The 19,528-nt window shown below is 41.6% G+C and overlaps 1 protein-coding gene across 30 annotated transcripts in view; it reads left to right on the forward strand.

The window, feature by feature from the left end:
- Positions 1-19,528, forward strand: part of RBFOX1 (RNA binding fox-1 homolog 1) — a 2,503,848-nt gene that overhangs the window by 1,592,740 nt on the left and 891,580 nt on the right.

The following is a 19,528-nucleotide window of genomic DNA, read 5'->3' on the forward strand; positions in this document are numbered from 1 at the left end:
GGTATTGAGGGAGATGGTGGGAAGTAAACAGCAGATTCAAGAGATCTAGGGCATACGATGAAGAGAACTTGGCAATACATTGATAATGGGAATTTTGAGACAAGGATGAGTGAGTCCAAGTTGATTTCTGCATTTAGGGTTGGTTGACTGAATGGTGGTGCCATTCACCTGGATGGGAAATGCTGGAGGAATGTTAGAGTAGCACACAGGGCTGGGGTCCTGAGTTCTGCACTCACTAATGGGACTTTGCTTGTCATATGATATTAAGATGCATATTATGGCGGAGTGTGGTGGCTCACACCTGTAATCCCAGCATTTTGGGAGGCTGAGGCAGGCAGATCACGAGGTCAGGAGATTGAGACCAGCCTGGCCAGCATGGTGAAAGCCCATCTCCACTAAAAATAAAAAAATTGGCTGGGTGTGGTGGCAGACACCTGTAATCCCAGCTACTCAGGAGGCTGAGGCAGGAGAATCACTTGAATCCAGGAGACAGAGGTTGTAGTGAGCCAAGATTGTGCCACTGCACTCCAGCCTGGTGACTGGGTGGGACTCCATCTCAAAAAAAGATGCTTATTATATATATAGTTCTATTGAATATGTATGTTAGTATATATATCTAGTTCTGTTGAATATATATGATTGTGTATATATATATACACAGGGTATAATATGCATATATAATGTATGCATTATATAATATGCATATTATACCCTGTGTATATATATATGCATAGAACTATATATAATATGCAAATTGCACCTTGTGTATATGTATATATAGTATATACAATAGAACTATATATATTATAATAGAACTAGATATATATAGGATGTAACAATATGCATAGAATAATATATAATATGCATATTATACCGTGTGTGTGTGTGTGTGTGTGTGTGTGTGTGTGTGTGTATATATATATATATGTAGTTCTATTGAAGTATGCACTAGCTTCCAGCATGTAGCCTTTATATTCTACTGATGCCCCATCACTTTGGAGTTACCTCTTATCTTTTTCTCTCCTGCCTTTCTAATATCACCCCACCACTGATTCCCATCTGATTATGCCTACTTCACTGAAGCACCCTTGTCACTCCCTTCAATGCCTAAAGTATTGCTTTCTTAAGTGCTATGGAAATAGAGTTCCTTTTCTTGCAGTGAATAAACTACATCCCAAGGACCTCACCCCTTGCTTCCCCAGTGAATAACTCTCAGATGGAAAATAAAACAGCACCATTATTCTCTGAGATTAAGAGCGACAGGTTTGCATACTCAACAAATATTGTCTGATGGGGAATAACTGCCAAATTTATCATCTCAGATAGGGTGTTGGTAGTTGTTATTTTAATTTAAATTTTGAATAGATAATAGATTAATATGAATCTTATTTCACCAGGCAGAAAAATGGTATATAGTGAAGAGTAATGCTTCCTCCAACTTCTGCCCCTAGGTAACACTTCTTTTCTCCACAGACAAATACCTGGTTCTCTCTGGGTCTGGGTATTAACTCTGTGTCTTCTCCTAGTCAAAATATACAATATCTCTAATTCATAGAAAATCACTATCTCTTACCAAGGGAATACTTCCTGTAACACCTTTAGTAGGGAACAATATCGGATAATCCCAAAGCAAGGTGTTAACGCAAACTAAATATGTCCTGAGAAGGACTCTGTACTTCTATATTTGAGTCCTTGTGGATGAAATGTAACCTAGCTTAATAGACAGGACTGAAAACCTGACTTAGGAGTATGCACCTGTAACAATACTTGAGTCTTGGTCAATCCCAGCCCACTCATAGACTGCTAAGTGTTCAAAAAAGGCAAACGCCAACCTGTCACCAGTTCAGCTGTTTGTGTACCTCACTGCTGATTTCTGTACGTCATTTCCCTTTTCTGTCTATGAATCTTCTTTCACCGCGTGGTTACGCTGGAGTCTATGAATCTCATGTGATTCTGGGGGCTGCCTTATGAATCGTTCATTGCTCAATTAAACTTCTTTAAATTTAATTTGGCTGAAGTTTTTCTTTTAGCAGAGGGAAGAAATAAACTAATGTAGATTGCCTCTAAGCACCAGCCTCTGTGCCAGACACTTTCTAAATGTACATTTTTAAAGAATTATTTAAAAAAATTTTTTTGGATATACACATAGATGTATTGATTTATGGGGTACATGAGATACCAAAATATTATCTTCCTCATCTATATTGAATAGCTGTCATTCACCCCAGGATGCGGTGTGGAATAAGTTTGTGTGCACCTGAGACTATATCCTATTGTATAAGATGCCTTGAACCAAAAGTGCCGTAACCTTGGTGCAGAATTACTACCCCATCCGAAGTCCATAGGAACACAGCATAGAACAAACTGAAGTCTGAGAAGTTCAGGTGAGATTTGTAGAGCTGCAGAAAAGGAATTTTTCATTGTCTCTGAATTGGTCTTTCTCAGCGACAGAGTTATTTATGAGATGGGGCAATCATAGAAAGCAGTGGCTTTTAAAAAACAGTTTAGCTGCCAAAAATCTCATTCCAGTTCTCTGGAAGAGTGCTGTCGTACCAAGTGGAATTCACCAGCCCAGTGCCTTTCTGGAAGTTATGAAATTGGAGAGAGTTGCTTTTGTACAAATGAATAAACACCACCAAGATGAGCCTACCCGCTTGTCGTGAGTTCAGCCTGATGTGATCAGATATCTAGAGCTTGTTCTCCTGGGTGTCTCTCTGAAAAAATTCTCTTCTGTTCTCTCTCTCCCTTTTTTTTTCTTTTTTCTGTTAATAAGTAGACAATGCTCTAGGCCCATGGGGTCTCTGGAAGGAAACAGGTATCTTTTTCTTGTCAACATTTACCAACAAATATGCCTTTTATGGACAGGGATAGGGATTACGGATCACTCTCATTGTCTTATGTGTGCAACGTGGAGTGGATTGTTTTGTTAGCTATCGAGAAAATGTGCATCCCTGTTTTTTTGGAGAAATTCACTTTTTACCACATTTTGTGATTCAAATTGGTGTGTCGATGAAAGTATTCTGAAAGGTTCAATGAGACCCATGAGGGCAGTACAGGAGGCTTCTGTGCATTTTTTCCTCTCCTTGTCCAAGTGGTGAAGAGGTAGGTACATAAACTAAGCGTAGACAATGGTACTCTCTCCTGGGAGAAGGATGACTAAAAAGATGGTGACACAAAGGTATCTAATTGTACATTCATGGCACCATTCATGAGTCTTGCTTCTGTGAATGTCCCCATATCCCCCTCCAAAAACCTCTTTTTTTTCCTTAAGTTAGCCAGTTATAGGTTTGTATTACTTAGTTTCACAGTGCAATAAAGAGCTATAAAGAACTTCCTGGAGACGGGGTATTTTATAAAGGAAAGAGGTTTAATTGACTCAGTTCCACATGGCTGGGAAGTCCTCTGGAAACTTAGAATCATGGTGGAAGGCAAAAGGGAAGCAAACACCTTCTTCACAGGGCAACAAGAGAACAGAGCAAGAGCAGAGAGAACTGCCTCATAAAACCATCAGATGTCACGAGAAGTCACCCACTGTCACGAGAACAGTGTGCTGGGAAAGGTCGTCATGATCCATTCACCTCCCTCCCTCAACATGTGGGGATTACATTTGAAGAGGAGATTTGGGTGGAGACGGAGCCAAACCATATCAAGGTTCTGTTGCTTCCAACCATACACCTAATGGATATTTCACTACATGCTATTCCAGAATGGATTTACACAATTTTTGGAAATACTTATAGAACACAGACAGAAAAAGTGGTGATGATAAAATACCCCAAGAAACACCTGGGTACTTCTTTCTGGGATGTTGTGGCTGAGATACCTTGATTGAAAAACAGATTTTGCTGAGTAACTTCTAAGTTACTCCAATTCTGAAGGAAAAATTAAGTGATATGAGAGTTTGGAAAAAAATTGAAGAGACCTGCCTTTGCAGGAATTAATATAGGCAGGAAAAATCAAGAATGCCACTAAATTGAGTAAAAGAGAACAAAAGAAGAGAAATAGAATTATCTCTCAACTTTGTAAAATAGAATTGAACCCAGTAATACTGGATAAGATTTAAAAATATTATGGGATAGTTTCACTTCTATTAAATGTGATTAGGTTTTAGCCAGATAACATTCAATATTTTAATCTTGCATTGGCTATTATAGAATATATTTTTTCTCTATGAATATTGTAAAATTCCTGTTTGATTTAGGAGATAGGGATGTTTAAGTGATTATGTAGCTAGTCCTCAGACCAAAGTTAAAAAGGTACTTTTGTTTTGTTTTCTGATGTGGGGAAGATTAGCAACCTCGGTGCTAGCATTTAAAAGGCACAGGAGGCCAGGTACAGTGGCTCAGGCCTGTAATCCTAGCACTTTGGGAGGCCAAGGCAGGTGGAACATCTGAAGTTAGGAGTTTAAGACTAGCCTGGCCAACGTGGTGAAATCCCATCTCTTCAAAAATACAAGAATTAGCTGGGCGTGGTAATGCATGCCTGTAATCCCAACTACTGGGGAGGCTGAGGCAGGAGAATCGCTTGAACCTGGGAGGCAGAGGTTACAGTGAGCCAAGTTTGTGCCATTGCACTCTAGCCTGGGCAACAAGAGTGAAACTCCATCTCAAAATATAAATAAATAAAATATAAAATATAAGGCACAGAAAAAAATACTGAAATAAGTTGCAGACTGGAATTTCCTATAGATGTTGTTTCTCCTCAGCATGAACAGAGGTGGCCATGCCATTTCTCCAGATACATAATGCAATACAAGAGTGTTGGCTGGATTCATGTATCACCATATAAAGTTGTTTTATCAGTGTCCATATGGTGAAGCCTTTATGAGAAACTCACTACCAAAGCAAAATCGTTTTAAATTAATGATTTTCAAGTAAAGGCCCCATAGGATTTTTTATTTGTCCTCCTGTTAGAATGAATATCTGTGAATATTAAGCTCCTCACATTTCCTGTTTTGTTTAGAAATTTGTTCAAAATGAAAGTATCTCCCTTTAGACCAAGCTAGGACAGTCTACTTACAGAACCTTAGAAAGGAAACAAATGCAAAGTGCCAGTTAGCACTGAAAAGTTTTGGTTCAGTTTCTTATTTTTTATTTTTTTTTGAGATGGAGTCTGGGTCTTCTCACCCAGGCTGGAGTGCAGTGGCCCGATCTTGGCTCATTGCAACCTCCACCTCTAGGGTTCAAGCAATTCTCCTGCCACAGCCTACTGAGTAGCTGAGATTACAGGCACATGACACCACGCCCCGCTAATTTTTTTGTATTTTTAGTAGAGACAGGGTTTCACCATGTTGCCCAGACTGGTCTCAAACTCCTGACCTCAAGTGATCCACCCGCCTCAGCCTCCCGGAGTGCTGGGATTATAGGCTTGAGCTACCACGCCTGGCCTTGGTTCAGTTTTTAATGCCTAAATGTGGTCTAAATCTTTTAGGACAAGGGTGGCCTCATGCAACCTGGACTGTTGGAGGCTGGCCCCTCACTTGTGCTTATAAGCGGCATTTTCCTTGTGGACCTCCTGTTTTACTCCATTAGGTTTTGCATACAGCAGTACCATAGAAGATGGAGCAATTAGAAATGGTGGGAAGCGCCTGAGTCCTTTGTCCATCATGTCAGAGTGACAATGTTTCTAGCGGTCATTGCTATCTTTCTTTGGAGATTGGGATAGTAGGGAAGTAAAGGAAGATGTTTAAATTTCCTACTTCTCTCTTTTTTGTTACATTTTTAAATAAAACTTTATTTCACAAAATACCTATTGTCATGGCAAGCAGTCAAACAATGCTGACGTATATGAAGAAATCCATGAATATATTTTCACTCCCATTAAAAAAAAAAAAAGTGCAACCTAACTTTTCAGGCCTCACCTTTGTATGGTTAAATATCAGGCCACGATGACTTTCTATAACAAAACTGTGATTATAGGATCATTGGCTAATTACTAAAATTTATGCTTCTATGGTTCCTCAGATAGTATTCCAGTTCTTTCTGGCAGTCCTCAAAACAGCCATATTCCATGAAACAACCCTCTTCATTTCTAGCCTCCAGGTGACCACATCCATGCAACTGCCTTCAGAAGCTTCTTCTTGTTGCAATTCCCATCTTGAGAACGCTCTTATGGGTTCCCAGGTGCCACCTCTGAATGCTCTCATGGCTCTAGTTTGGGGACCCCAGATCCTTCTTAGGTTTTCTTCAGAGACAGGGCCAATGACTCTCTCCCCAGCCCTATGCTATGATCTGTCACCTGGTCCCTAAAGTAGCTTGTGCTGAATCTCACTAAGTCTCTCTTTCATCTTCTGCATTGAAACCTCTCTCTCCACAGGTGGCTCAAAATCAATCTGAGGAACTGAGTAGGGGGTGGATGCAATTCCTTTTCATTTTGAATTTCTTTATCACCTTTCCAAGTCCCAGACTCTCTCACCCTATCAAAATCTTCTCCCTCTGTCCCTAGTTATAAAATCAAACCTCCTGGGCATGCCAATGGCAGCAGGCACCTGCAGAGATGGGGAGGATTCCTGAGGAATGAGTTCAAGGGAGGAGGCACTGTTGATACCCCCAACCGCACTGGCTTCCATCTGAGCTCATCCAGTCCCTTGTTAGGTAATGAAGGGAGATAATGGTCCAGACTGGTTACATTTCCTTCCTCAAGTCACCCAGCAAACTATTAACCAGTCCTCGCTACTAACACTCTCATTGTGGCACTGGCAATATCTGAGGGCCGGTTCAGTGATCTGCACAAAGGGAAATTAGATTCAAACAAACATAACAACTTGTCCTGGAGTGAAAAGCAGATGTATAATTTCTCTCATTTGTCCCTACTTTATTTAATAGCCCACATAGGGAGCTTATTTAAAAGTACTAGAAAAACAACACACCAAACAAGCCAATATTCTGAGATCTCATTGCATGATCAACATGATGATGATAACTGTTTTCTTCTTTCATGTAATAACACAGAGGGAAAACTGGTGGGGGGAAGGGAGGACTAAGAGAGTCAGAAATGTCCTCTTCTGATCTTCAAACTGAAAGCAAGAAAGTTGATTAAGACATAGCTCCTGATCATGTTCTAAGTGTTTCCACTTCTTTCTGTGACATTGTTTTCCATCCATTCTTTCAGTAAATAATCTCTGTGTGTGATAAGCCTGACACTGGGTGGTAGAAGCAGATGGGTGAGCAAGGTAGGTGTGGCTTCTAGCTTCATGGGGCTTAGAGTCTAGTGGGAGACAGGCATGGATCCAATTAATAATTACAATCTTTAGTATGTGCTATGAAGGGAAGTTACACTGATGAGCATGATAGATGCGAATCACAGAGATTCTCAAGCAAATGGCAGTTAAGAACACAGCTGAACGACAGGTAGGGGTAACCAGGCTAAGGGGGAAGGGTTCCTCCAAGCACAGGCAGCAGCATGTGGAAGGTCTTGGAAACCTGAGGAAGTGAAGTGAAAAGTCCTTCAGGCTGGAACCCTGTGGGAGAGGTGGGGCTAGAGTTGAGGTTGGATAGAAGCAGCACATCAAGGGGTTCGGGGTTATGTCCTATGAGTGTTTCTGGAACGGGGTCCCAATCCAGACCCCAAGAGAGGGTTCTTGGAACTTGCACAAAAAAGAATTTGGGGCGAGTCCATAGAGTAAAATGAAAGCAACTTTTTAAAGAAAATACAGGAATAAAAGAATGGCTGTTCTATAGGCAGAGCAGTGGTATGGGCCGCCCAGCTGCTCATCCTTATCGTTAGTTCTTGGTTATATGATAAACAAGGGATGGATTATTCATAATTTTTCCTGGAAAGCGGTAGGCAATGACTGGAACTGAGGGTTTCTCCCCTTTTTAGACCATATAGGGTAACTTCCTGGTGTTGCTATGGCATTTGTAAACTGTTATGGCGCTGGTGAGAGCGCAGTTTAGCATGCAAGTGCTTTATAATTAGCATATAGTGAAGAGTGAGGATGACCAGAGGTCACTCTCATTGCTGTCTTGGTTTTGGTGGGTTTTGGCCGGCTTCTTTACTACTTGCTATTTTATTTTCAAGGTCTTTGTGACCCGTATTGTGTGCTGAACTCCTGTCTCATCCTGTGACTAAGATTGCCTAATCTTCTGGGAATGCAGCCCAGTAGATCTCAGCCTTACTTTACCTAACCCCTTTTCAAGATGGAGGCACTCTGGTTCAAACACCTCTGACATTCGCAGTGGGAATCCATTAAAAGATGTTAAGGAGATATGATTATATTTCTAAATTGTCACTCCAGCGTCCCCTATGCCAGACATTATGCCAGTCTCTATCCATACAGTATCTCATTTAATCCTCCCGTCATTAATCTCATTTTACCAATGAGTAAACTTGAAGCCAATGAGTGACTTGCTCAAGACTACCTACTTATGCCTTACCAGGGCCAGGATTCAAACCTAGACCTGTTCAGCTCCAGAACACACACTTAACCATTACCCACTCTTCTCTCTGGTCCCCAGCAAAAACTCTATTGTTTGCAGCCAAACCTCATTCTGTAATTCCAACTACCTAATAGATTGCCCTTAATACTTACTTTAAGGGGAAAAGTTTATTTTCACAACATTTGTCAACACTCAGTCTATTCGAACGGGTATAATTTAAAAAATAATTTACTTCCACTGAAGGAAAGAAAGGAGTGTCTTGAGAAGTAAGAAACTTGAAGATCTTTAAGGGTGTTAATGTTAAGATTGGCAAATCCTTTGAGAAGAGTTTCTTTCTGCCTATTGTACCACTTAAAAATAATCAGCCAGGAACAATGGCTCATGCCTGTCCCAGCACTTTTGGAGGCTGAGGCAGGAGGATTGCTTGAGCTCAGGAGTTCGAGACCAGCCTGTGCAACATGTGGAGACCCCGTCTCTACAAAATTTTTATTTTTAATTAGCTGGGTGTGGTGATGCTCACTTGTCATCCCAGCTACTTTGGAGACTGAGGTGAGGATTGCTTCAGTCCTGCAGTTCAAGAGTGTAGTAAGCTATGATCACACTATTGCACTCGCACTTGAGCCACAGGGTAAGACCTTGTTGCAATCAATCATTCAATCAACAATCATTGTGTCATGTCTGACTGCCTGTTGAAAAAGCCTTTTAGATGAAAGTCAATCTTGGGTTTTGTTGTTGCCAGACTGGCCCCAGTTTACCTTCACATAATTTTTTTCTTTCTTTTTTTTTTTTTTTTTAGAAACAGGGTCTTTGTTGGCCGGGTGTGGTGGCTTATGCCTGTAATCCCAGCACTTTGGGAGGCCCAGGTGGGCGGATCACAAGGTCAGGAGATTGAGACCATCCTGGCTAACATGGTGAAGCCCCATCTCTACTAAAAATACAAAAATTAGCCGGGCGTGGTGATGGGCACCTGTAGTCCCAGCTACTTGGGAGGCTGAGGCAGGAGAATGGTGTGAACCTGGGAGGCGGAGCTTACAGTGAGCCGAGATCACGCCACTGCACTCCAGCCTGGGCAACAGAGCAAGACTCTGTCTCAAAAAAAAAAAAAAAAAAAAAGAAAGAAAGAAACAGGGTCTTGTTCTGTTACCCAGGCTGGAATGCAGTGATGCAGTCATAGCTCACTGCAGTCTCCAACTCCTGGGCTCAAACAGTCTTCCCACTTCACCCTCCCAAGTAGTTGGGACTACAGGTACGTATCACCATGCCTGGCTGTTTTTTTTGTATTTTGGAGAGATGGGGTCTTAACTAAGTTGCCCGGGGTGGTCTCACACTCCTGTGCTCAAGCGATCCCACTACCTCTGCCTCCCAAAGTGCTGAGATGGTAGGTGTGAGTCACCATGCTTAGCCTCTTCGACATAATTTTTGCAAATCAGTGAACTGGACTTCACATCTAGGTGACTGGATATAGAACTGAAGTCTTAACCTTTGACGTGGCTACAACCTGCTGAGTAAAGGCTGATGCCTTGACTGGGCCTGTAATATATCACTGTCCGCTTGATTGGATGCAATGAACTTTATTGCAGAGATTTTAAAGTGGAATCAGACACCCGGGTAACATTCTTCTGACCACCTTAATCTGTTGTAACTTCAAACACATTTAACCAGAAACCCTGTTCTATGTACAAGGACTCTGCTTAGCTGTTAGCTGCACATGTCACCCTTCTTTAGTGTCTCATGGTAGAAATAATTCAGTTTTAAAATTAACTTTCAGCTGGACACAGTGGCTCATGCCTGTAATCCCAACACCTTGTGAGGCAGAGGCAGGCAGATCACTTGAGGTCAGGAGTTCGAGACCAGCCTGGCCAGCATAGTGAAACCCTGTCTTTACTAAAAGTAAAACAAGAATTAACCGGATGTGGTGGGGCGTGCGTGTAATCACAGCTACTCGGGAGGCTGAGGCAGGAGAATTGCTTGAACCCAGGAGGAGGTTGCAGTGAGCTGAGATCACACCACTGCACTCCAGCCTGGGCGACAGAGCCAAACTCTGTCTCGAAAAAAAAAAACTAACTTGCAACAGACTATATGAAGGTTGTGTGTGTTAAGTACATCTGTTATATTAAACTTAGAAGTTTCTGACAAAAATCTTATTAACTATAACTCAAGAATTGATGAAGTCCCCTGTGAATGTGACTCATATGAGACAGGAGATCCCGAGCCCTACACGAAGGCTTGCCTCATACCCTATTCCTGGGCCATTGCTCAAAAATCTACTGTGTCTCTCTGTTGGGCTTCAGAATGAGATGACCTGGTTTTAAACCCAGGCCTACCATCCTCAGGCTAAATGACCGTGGGTTAGTGGCTAAACTTTTTGTGTCTGCTCTTCTATGTCTCATATGGGTGTAAAACTATCTTAGATATCATGATGTAATTGCATTATTGTTTCAGCTTTTCCAACCCTCCCTCTATGGAAGCCCTTTTCTAGGTTCCTCTGGCTAGAGTACCAGGCATATGGCTTCCTGCCGCAGGGATTGGTCCTGTGACAATTTGGCCAATGAAATGTTAGCAGACATGATATAAGCAGAGGCTTTAGAAGTAAGTGCTTGTGTAGTTGGATTCACCTATGTGTGCGTCTTTCATTACTATGAGAATCATGGTCTCTAAATCGGTGTGACATACGCAGCTGACCTCACCTATCCCACAAGTGGGACTTAAACCAAGTTTAGATGAAATGAACTTCATCTGACGTACAGATCCATGAGTGGACAAAAAAAAATTATTATTGAATGCCAGTGAGAGTTTTATGAGTGAGTAAATGCCAGTGAGGTTTGTTATGTAGTTATTAATGTGGCAATAATACAAGTTGTTGTAAGATTTAAACTCTAGTTCCCTTTTTTCTTCTAAAGTTGCTATGGCACTCTCATTTAACCTCTAGTACAGTGTGTATCACTTGGCACTTGTGATGAATAGCTGCTATTTTTCATTTTTTCCCGCCTTCTTCTTGTAAAGCCTCTTAGTGTTTCTCTAGAGAAGTCCTCTCTTCCACCCTTAGTCTGTGTCATCAGGTAGAAAAAGCCCCAAGCTTCACAAGGGGGAGTGTGATTCAGGCCTGGCCACTGATGCCATTTCATCCTCCTGGCCTCCCTGACTGGTCCGTACCTGGGCAGGTGGCCCAAGTCAGTCCAGTGAGATTAAATCTCAGGAATTTACATGGAATTCTTTGGAAAGAGACTCGATTTCCTCTGGGCATGCTGAACTGATAGAATGAAGTCTGAAATTTTGGTAGCCACCTCTCCATGGGTTGAAAGGCACCTGTCTGAGAATCAAACTGACACGGAGGAAAATAAAGATAAGCGACAGAGACGGACTACCGACGGCATTGTATAAGCAACTTGAATCAGTTCTATCTGAATCCAAACACCATAGACTTCCAGTTTCATGATCCAATAATTTCCATGTGGGCTATAGCAGTTTGTATCATATATTTGACCCTTGCACACTGGAGTGTCCTAACATTCTGTTTATTTCAGTATAGAAATCATCTTCATTCCTGTGGTTGGCAATCCTGCATCATTTAACTTTGTGTCCTCCAGTGGAAATGGCATAGTCCCTTGTACATAGCAGATGATCACTTCTGTTTGAATTATTGCTTACATGAATAAATATATTGGTCTACAGTGAATACACACACACATCCATTAACATGGCTGTAGGGTTTAAGTTGCAAAAGGCAATCTTTAGAAACCAAAAGGTAGGCCGGGCGCAGTGGCTCACGCCAGTACTTCGGGAGGCCGAGGAGGGCGGGTCACCTGAGTTCGGGAGTTTGAGACCAGCCTGACCAACATGGAGAAACCCTGTCTCTACTAAAAATACAAAATTAGCCGGGCCTGGTGGCATGTATGCCTGTAATCCCAGCTACACGGGAGGCTGAGGCAGGAGAATTGCTTGAACCTGGGAAGCAGAGGTTGTGCTGAGCCAACATCAAGCCATTGCACTCCAGCCTGGGCAACAAGAGTGAAACACTGACAAAACAAAACAAAAAAAAAAACACCAAAAGGTATATAGTATAATAGGTATTAAAATGTATCTCAAAGAAAGGAACTTGTTTATTAAGACACTGATAATTTACAGAAGAGCCAGCATTTGAATCCAGCCCTCTGATTCCAGTGTAACATACAATGTAAGTGCTTTCCTCAAGCATACCTTATAGAGCTCTGCACATCAGGGAGACTGTTCCTGCAGAGGTGATGTCATCTGATATTTTCAGTCATCCTCTGGCTGTGTCCCCACCCAAATCTCATTTTGAATTGTAGTTCCCATAATCCCCACATGTCATGGGAGGCACCCAATAGAAAGTAATTGAATCATGGGGCTTGATTTTTTTCCCATCCTTTTCTCATGATAGTGAATAAATCTCATGAGATCTGATGGTTTTATAAAGGACACACTCTCTCTTGCCTGCCGCCATATAAGACATACCTTTGCTTCTCCTTCACCTTCCATCGTGATTGTGAGGCCTCCCCAGCCATGTGGAACTGTGAGTCCATTAAACCTCTTTTTCTTTAGAAATTATCCAGTCTCAGGTATTTCTTCATAGCATTATGAAAATAGACTAATACATCCACTTAATCATCAAATAATCTTTTGAGTCCCTAATGGATAGATACAATTGTTAAGGTAACTGTGATAGGCCAGACACAGTGGCTCCTATATTCCCAGCATTTTGGGAGGCTGGAGAGGAAAAATCAGTTGAGGCTAGGAGTTCGAGACCAGCATGGGAAAGATAGAACAACCGTCTCTACAGAAAAAGTTTTTAAAAAGTAACTGGGTATGGTGGTGTACACCTATAGTCTCAGCTACTTGGGACGGTGAGGCAGGAAGATTGTTTGAGCCCAGGAGTTAGAGGCTGCTGCAAGCCATGATCACACCACTACACTACAGTCTAAGTGACAGAGCAAGACGCTGTCTCCAAAAAAAAACAAGCAAAACTAACAACGAAAAACTGCAGTGCACTCTCATTCTTAGAAGATTTTTAAGAGCCTCTATAGGCCTCAAATCGATGCTAAGTCAGAGACTTCTTATTACTGAAAAAGGCCTGTGAATGAGCACAGATAAATGGACCCTTGGTCCTTCCAAAGAAGCCATGTAGAAGTTAATTATTTTTGACCCACAGTGTTGCTGTTTTTCATCCTTTGTCATCCTTAGCAGTTAGGACCATACATTTCATGCACAATGGTTGAATGATAATTAAAGCTACCAGTTATTGAATTTGTATTATGTGTTATCTACAGTGACTTATAAGGGAGTCTTAGGGTTATTATCACTTAATTCTTAACCCTACAAAACAGATTCCTATCTATTTCCAGTGTGAGAAACACATCTCAAAAATGTTAAAGTATCAAGCCACTACACCATTAAAAAAACAGTAGTGCTGAGATTCAGTGCCAGGTCCATCTGCCCAGGTTCATGATCCCTTTGCTGGAAGTCACTCCTGGACTTGGCTAGAAGTACAGTCATGGCCTCTACCCTTGTAGCTGTTTTAGATATGGTGTCTCTTTGCATCTAACCAGGGCTATGACCTGGGTCTGTGGTGCTTTCCTCTCTTCCTTATTACTAAGTTTTGCTACCTGACATGTTTTGTCCCCAAATTGGAAAACTGGTCTAGTCTTCGATATTGTTTTATTTTAAAAAATTTCATCGAGGTGTATTCCACATAATTGATGTCAATTATTTTTAAGGGAACAATTCAGTGGCACATAGTATATTGATGTTGTGCAACTACCACCTTTATCTACTTCCAAAACATTTTCATTATCCCAAAAAGAAATCCCATGCCTATTAATCAGATGCTTTTCATTTCTTTCTTCCCCCGACCCCTGGTAACCACTGGTCTGTCTGTTACAATGGATGGGCCCGTTTAGGATATGTTACATAAATCGTACAATATGTGGCCTTTTTCATCTGACTTCTTTCAGCATAATGTTTTCAAGATTAATTCACATCATAGCATGTATCAGTACTTCATCAGTTTTTATGGCTGAATAATATTCTACTGTAGAAATGAACCAATTTATTCATTGATAGACATTTGGGTTATTTCCATTTTCTAGCTATTGTGAATGACGCTGTTACGAGCATGAAGGTGCATGCGCTTGTCTGTTTTCAATTTTTGTGGGTATATACCTAGGCATGAAGTTGCTAGGTCATATGGTTTAACCCTTTGAGGAAACTCTGTTTTTCACAGCTCTAGTTTCTGATGTGATTGCCTCTAATGTTTGGGGATGGATGATTCTTGGCTGACATACCTTCTACATGACCAAATAGGGCAGCATGGTTGTATAGACTTGACAAGTGATCATCAGACTGAGACTACTGCCATTGAAATGGTTGTGTGTGATTTTTCTGCAGCTACTGGGGTAGATAGACTGAGAAAGGATAGAAGGAAGCAAAAAGGGAGGTCGTGTGCAAAGATGAGGCAATGTAAGAGGGGAGAAGGATGGATGGTTGGATGACAGTCAGTTTGAAATGCTGGTATGCCAGGTTTCCTCTGAGTATGAATGCTCAGTCGTCCCACTTTCTGCCTTTTCCATTCTATCACCATTATTCTTTTTGGACATGCACATTCTTCATTGCCTGTTGACTCTCAGCCATTCTGTGGTCTGTTACTGTCACTTGCAAGAATTTGGCTGTCAGGGGAGCTGCTGGCAGGTCTTTTAAAAGCCACTGCAAACTTTCATTGCTCACTTGTAACTTGGAGGAACTTTCAGAGAAAGGGTTATAAATAAAATGCATGCATCAATCTGGGTTTCACAACACGAATGCAGTTCTACTTCGTGGCTAGAGATAAAACATGTCTTGCAGTGCACAGTGAGCTCTTCGTCGTGCTTGCATTTTATTTCCCATCACAATCTAAGTTATGGCAGATGAAGCTGCTCATAAGGTATGAGGTTAGACAACCCCATGCTAATTCACTCTTACACACTATGGCGTGTTTTTAAAGATCCAAGCTCTGCTTTCTTCAGCAACTCAGGCTTGAAGGAAGGGAGACGGGTGGAAAAGAAACCAGAAGAACATACGGGACAAGGGCGAGTATGGTCTGACTCTCCAACCAGGTTAAGCCTTTTGAGAGCAATAGCTGAGTCTTAGATCTCTTTGTGCCTTAAAATGCCTGAAAGAGTGATTCATATAAAGGGCATGCATTAGTATTAATGAGTGCGTGCTGCTGCTACAGAGGATAGTTCTGATAACCATTAGAGTTCATGGACAAAAAACGATGATCCCTAACAGCTTCTCAACATGTAGATACTTAGTACTGTATGTGCATTATTCTGATTTCATGTTCGTTATTGGCATGTGTGTTGAATACTATTATTTCCATTTTACAGATGGGAGACTGAGAGGGTCATAGCCATTTTATGAAGCCTGTATTTGATAAAAGCCAGGACGATCTCAGCCCCAAAATGATTAGGGAGCCTATGTTCCTTAAGCATTAAGCATTCTACCTCACTGACCTCTTGGCCCACCTGAAATTTTTTCCTTTTCTTCCCCCCCCACCCCCCCCAGAAAGAGTCTTTCTCTGTCACCATGGCTGGAGTGCAATGGCATGATCTCGACTCACTGCAACCTCCACCTCTTGGGTTCAAGTGATTCTCCTGCCTCAGCCTCCCAAGTAGCTGGGATTATATGTGTGCACCCCACCACACCTGGCTAATTTTTGTATTTTTAATAGAAATGGAGTTCCGCCATGTTGGCCACACTACTCTCAAACTCCTGGTCTCAGGTCATCTGCATGCCTCAGTCTCCCAAAGTGCTGGTATTACAGGAGTGAGCCACCATGCCCGGCCACCACATGAAATTCTTATATGGGAGTATAGTATCTCCTTCCTTCCTTGAATACACCACCAGTTTTCCTTCCTTGATGTTGAATCTCCCGATTCTTGATTTCTTAGGGTTAGTGAAAATCATTCTTCTTCCCTTTTTCATTCATTTGTTCATTCATTCATTCAATATTTACCACCAATTGAAATTTTGAATGTTAAATGTCAGCCACTGTTCCAGTTGTTGCAGATAGGAAAATTAATAATAGGAGATTCCTACCTTTGGGGACCTAGCCAGGTAATCAGACAAATAGAGGGCTCTGTGCTGTGGGCTGGGGTTGAGGGGATCACAGGATGCTGCAAAAAGGAGCATGGTGGAGCTACACCTAACAAATCAGTGTGAGAAATGGTGTCCTGGAAGAGGTAGCATCTGGTCCAAATCTTGAAGGATGGGTATGAGCTGGTGCCATGAATGAAAGTGTGGAGAGAGTGTAGAGTTCTCCGTCATCTGGATTTCCATATCTTTGTCTACACCTTGTATGTAATGGAATGGTGAAGAGGAGGTTCCAGAATGTAAATAGTTATTTGGCTGGGCGCTGTTGCTCACGCCTGTAATCCCAGCACTTTGGGAGGCAAGGGCGGGTGGATTACCTGAGGTCAGGAGTTTGAGACCAGTCTGGCCAACATGGCGAAACTCCGTCTCTACTAAAAATACAAAAATTAGCCAGACGTGGTGGTTGGTACCTGTAATCCTGGCTACTCATGGAGGCTGAGGCAGGAGAATCACTTGAACCAGAGAGGCAGAGGTTGCACCGAGCTGAGATCATGCCACAGCATGCTCCAATCTGGGCAACAGAGTGAGATTCTGTGTCAAAGACTATAAGTAGTTATCTTACTGTCAAGACAACTCAAGATGTTCTATTGCTTTAAATAGAAAATGGTGATGGTGTTTTGTAGTAAATTCTGTATTTCATTTTTTAAAAACTAACATGTTGAGTATATCTCCTATTTTTCTTAATAATCATCATAATAAATATTAATACAAATCTGTAAGTTAAAGTTGTCCTGTTTCGTCAACACATTACTCTGAAGAGAAAATCCATTCCTTATCAAAAGAGGTTCTTTGGATTCATCACTCACTACCTTGAAATAATTATTTTTTTCTTGTGTATACTCTCTGTTTTGCTTTTCTTTGAAAAAGTCCAAAAGCTTTCTTTAAAAACTTTTCTGGAAGAAAACATTTAAAAGGAATTAAATTATTTTTAAATTTGTAATAACATTTCAAAGATAATGCATGTGGATTGGAAAGAAACACTCTTAACATTTCAAAAGTGAAATAATTGAAAGCGGTATTGTCACCTTCCTGCCGTCTTCCCTAGAGGCAACCATTGGTACAGGATTAAGTGCATCCTTCTAGAATGAGGATTTCTTTTTTCTTTCTTGGTTTTTGTTTTTTTTTTTTGTTTGTTTTGTTTTTTTTTTTTTTTTTTTTTGAGACAGTGTCTGGCTCTGCTGCCCGGGCTGGAGTGCAGTGGCATGATCTTTGCTCACTGCAACCTCCTTCACCCTGGTTCAAACAATTCTCCTGCCTCAGCCCCCCAAGTAGCTGGGATTAACAACCTCACTCAGCACCCTTGACATTGCTGGTCAGATGATCCTTTTTTGTGGGGGCTGATCTGTTTTGGGAGGCTGCTTAGCAACCTCACTGCCCTCTAGCTACTAGATACCAATGGCACACCCCTTCCCCACTCTAGATGCCAAAAATGTCTCTAGACATTGCCCAAGTTCCCCTGGGGACAAAAATTGCTGGTGTTGAGAATCACTGTTCTCTAGATATTTTTAAATACACACTTAAAATTCACAAATTAATAGAAAAGTCAGAGATTATTCAGCAAGGCAGGGATGATTTGAAAAGGGAAAGGAAAAATAGTGACAGGAAAAGGGATTTGTGTGTTCAGAACAAACAAGCTGAGAACATAAAATGAATCTCACTTTTTGAACAGTCTTTTGATATTGAAGGTCCAGGTACCTACACACGTGTGAAGCATTTTTGAGTTCCATTTTCTCTTGCTTTTTGAAACTGCAATATTATCCTCTCCCTGGGAGTGGGTATTTATTCACTGCATCACTGCAGAAAGCAGGAGTCCTGGATTGGTAACACAAGGAAAGAACCTAGTAGGAGATGAAGAGGAAAGGGAGTGATGCAGGGCAGTTGATGCCAGGGACACGTATAATGGGGTCCTGAAGACACGCAGCTAATGAAAGGTGAGGGTGGAGACAGAGTCAGCTATCTTGCACAGGAACTTGGATCTTCCATCCAGAAGGAGGAATGAATATCCTTGGGGAGCCTTCTGATGTAGGTGGCAGCAAGCCTTTAGGAATCGTGTGACTTTGAACTCAAATCCTGGTTGTACTGCAGGCTGCTCAACCTTTAAAGATATGAGTTTCCATGTCTGCAAAAATGTTGCACCTTCTTTGCATTTTGGATAGGCCGACCACATCGTGGTGATGTGCAGAGGTGGTCCGCGTTCATTGCCCAGGTTCCCCGCTAGCTATTTATTTCAGCTATCCCACTTTTCTCATCTGGAGAAGACAGGACTTATCCTCACCACATTAGGTTGTATGTATTGAGCCAGTCGATGCACGTAAGAGCTTAGAACAGGCTGAGTGTGGTGCCTTGTACCTGTAATCCCAGCACTTTGGGGAGGCCGAAGCGAGAAAATCGTTTGAGGCCAGGAGTTCAAGACCAGCCTAGGCAACATGGGGAGACCCCCTTTCTATTTACAGAAAAAGGGAGGGATGCCTAGAACACTGCCTGGTATACAGTAAGTGCTACAGAGTTGCTGGCTGGGATCATTATCGCTCAAGTAATTCCCATGGGTTGTTAAGAGGCTTAGAGATGTGAAAATAACCTAGAACAGTGCCGGGTATACAATAAGCATTCCATAAGTGGCAGTGTGGGCACAGTCTTGCGGGCATGTGTGCTCTCACGTGCTCTCTTCCTCCTCTCTTTGGTCCTTCTCCCTCTTGACATTTTCCTTTCTTTTTTTAAAAAAACCTTCCTTTTTTCTTTCTCTTTGCTACCAGCCTAAGAGCTCAGGAGAGAGGACTAACCCTAAGACCAGGTGATTTATTTTTCTCACGCTCATTTCTGTTTAATAATTATCATATTGACTCTGAATTTATTATACTACAAGAATGACTTTATGTGAAATCTCATGAATTTAAACGTTAATGTAAGATAAATTAGTTTTAAATTGAAATCCTCAAATGCAGTTGGATGTGTTTCCGTATGATGAATAAGAAATTTTCCAAATAAAATCTGAATCTCTGATGTTC

This window comes from Pongo abelii, chromosome 18, assembly GCF_028885655.2.
Source record: "Pongo abelii isolate AG06213 chromosome 18, NHGRI_mPonAbe1-v2.0_pri, whole genome shotgun sequence".
In the NCBI taxonomy this organism is placed as follows: domain Eukaryota; kingdom Metazoa; phylum Chordata; class Mammalia; order Primates; family Hominidae; genus Pongo; species Pongo abelii.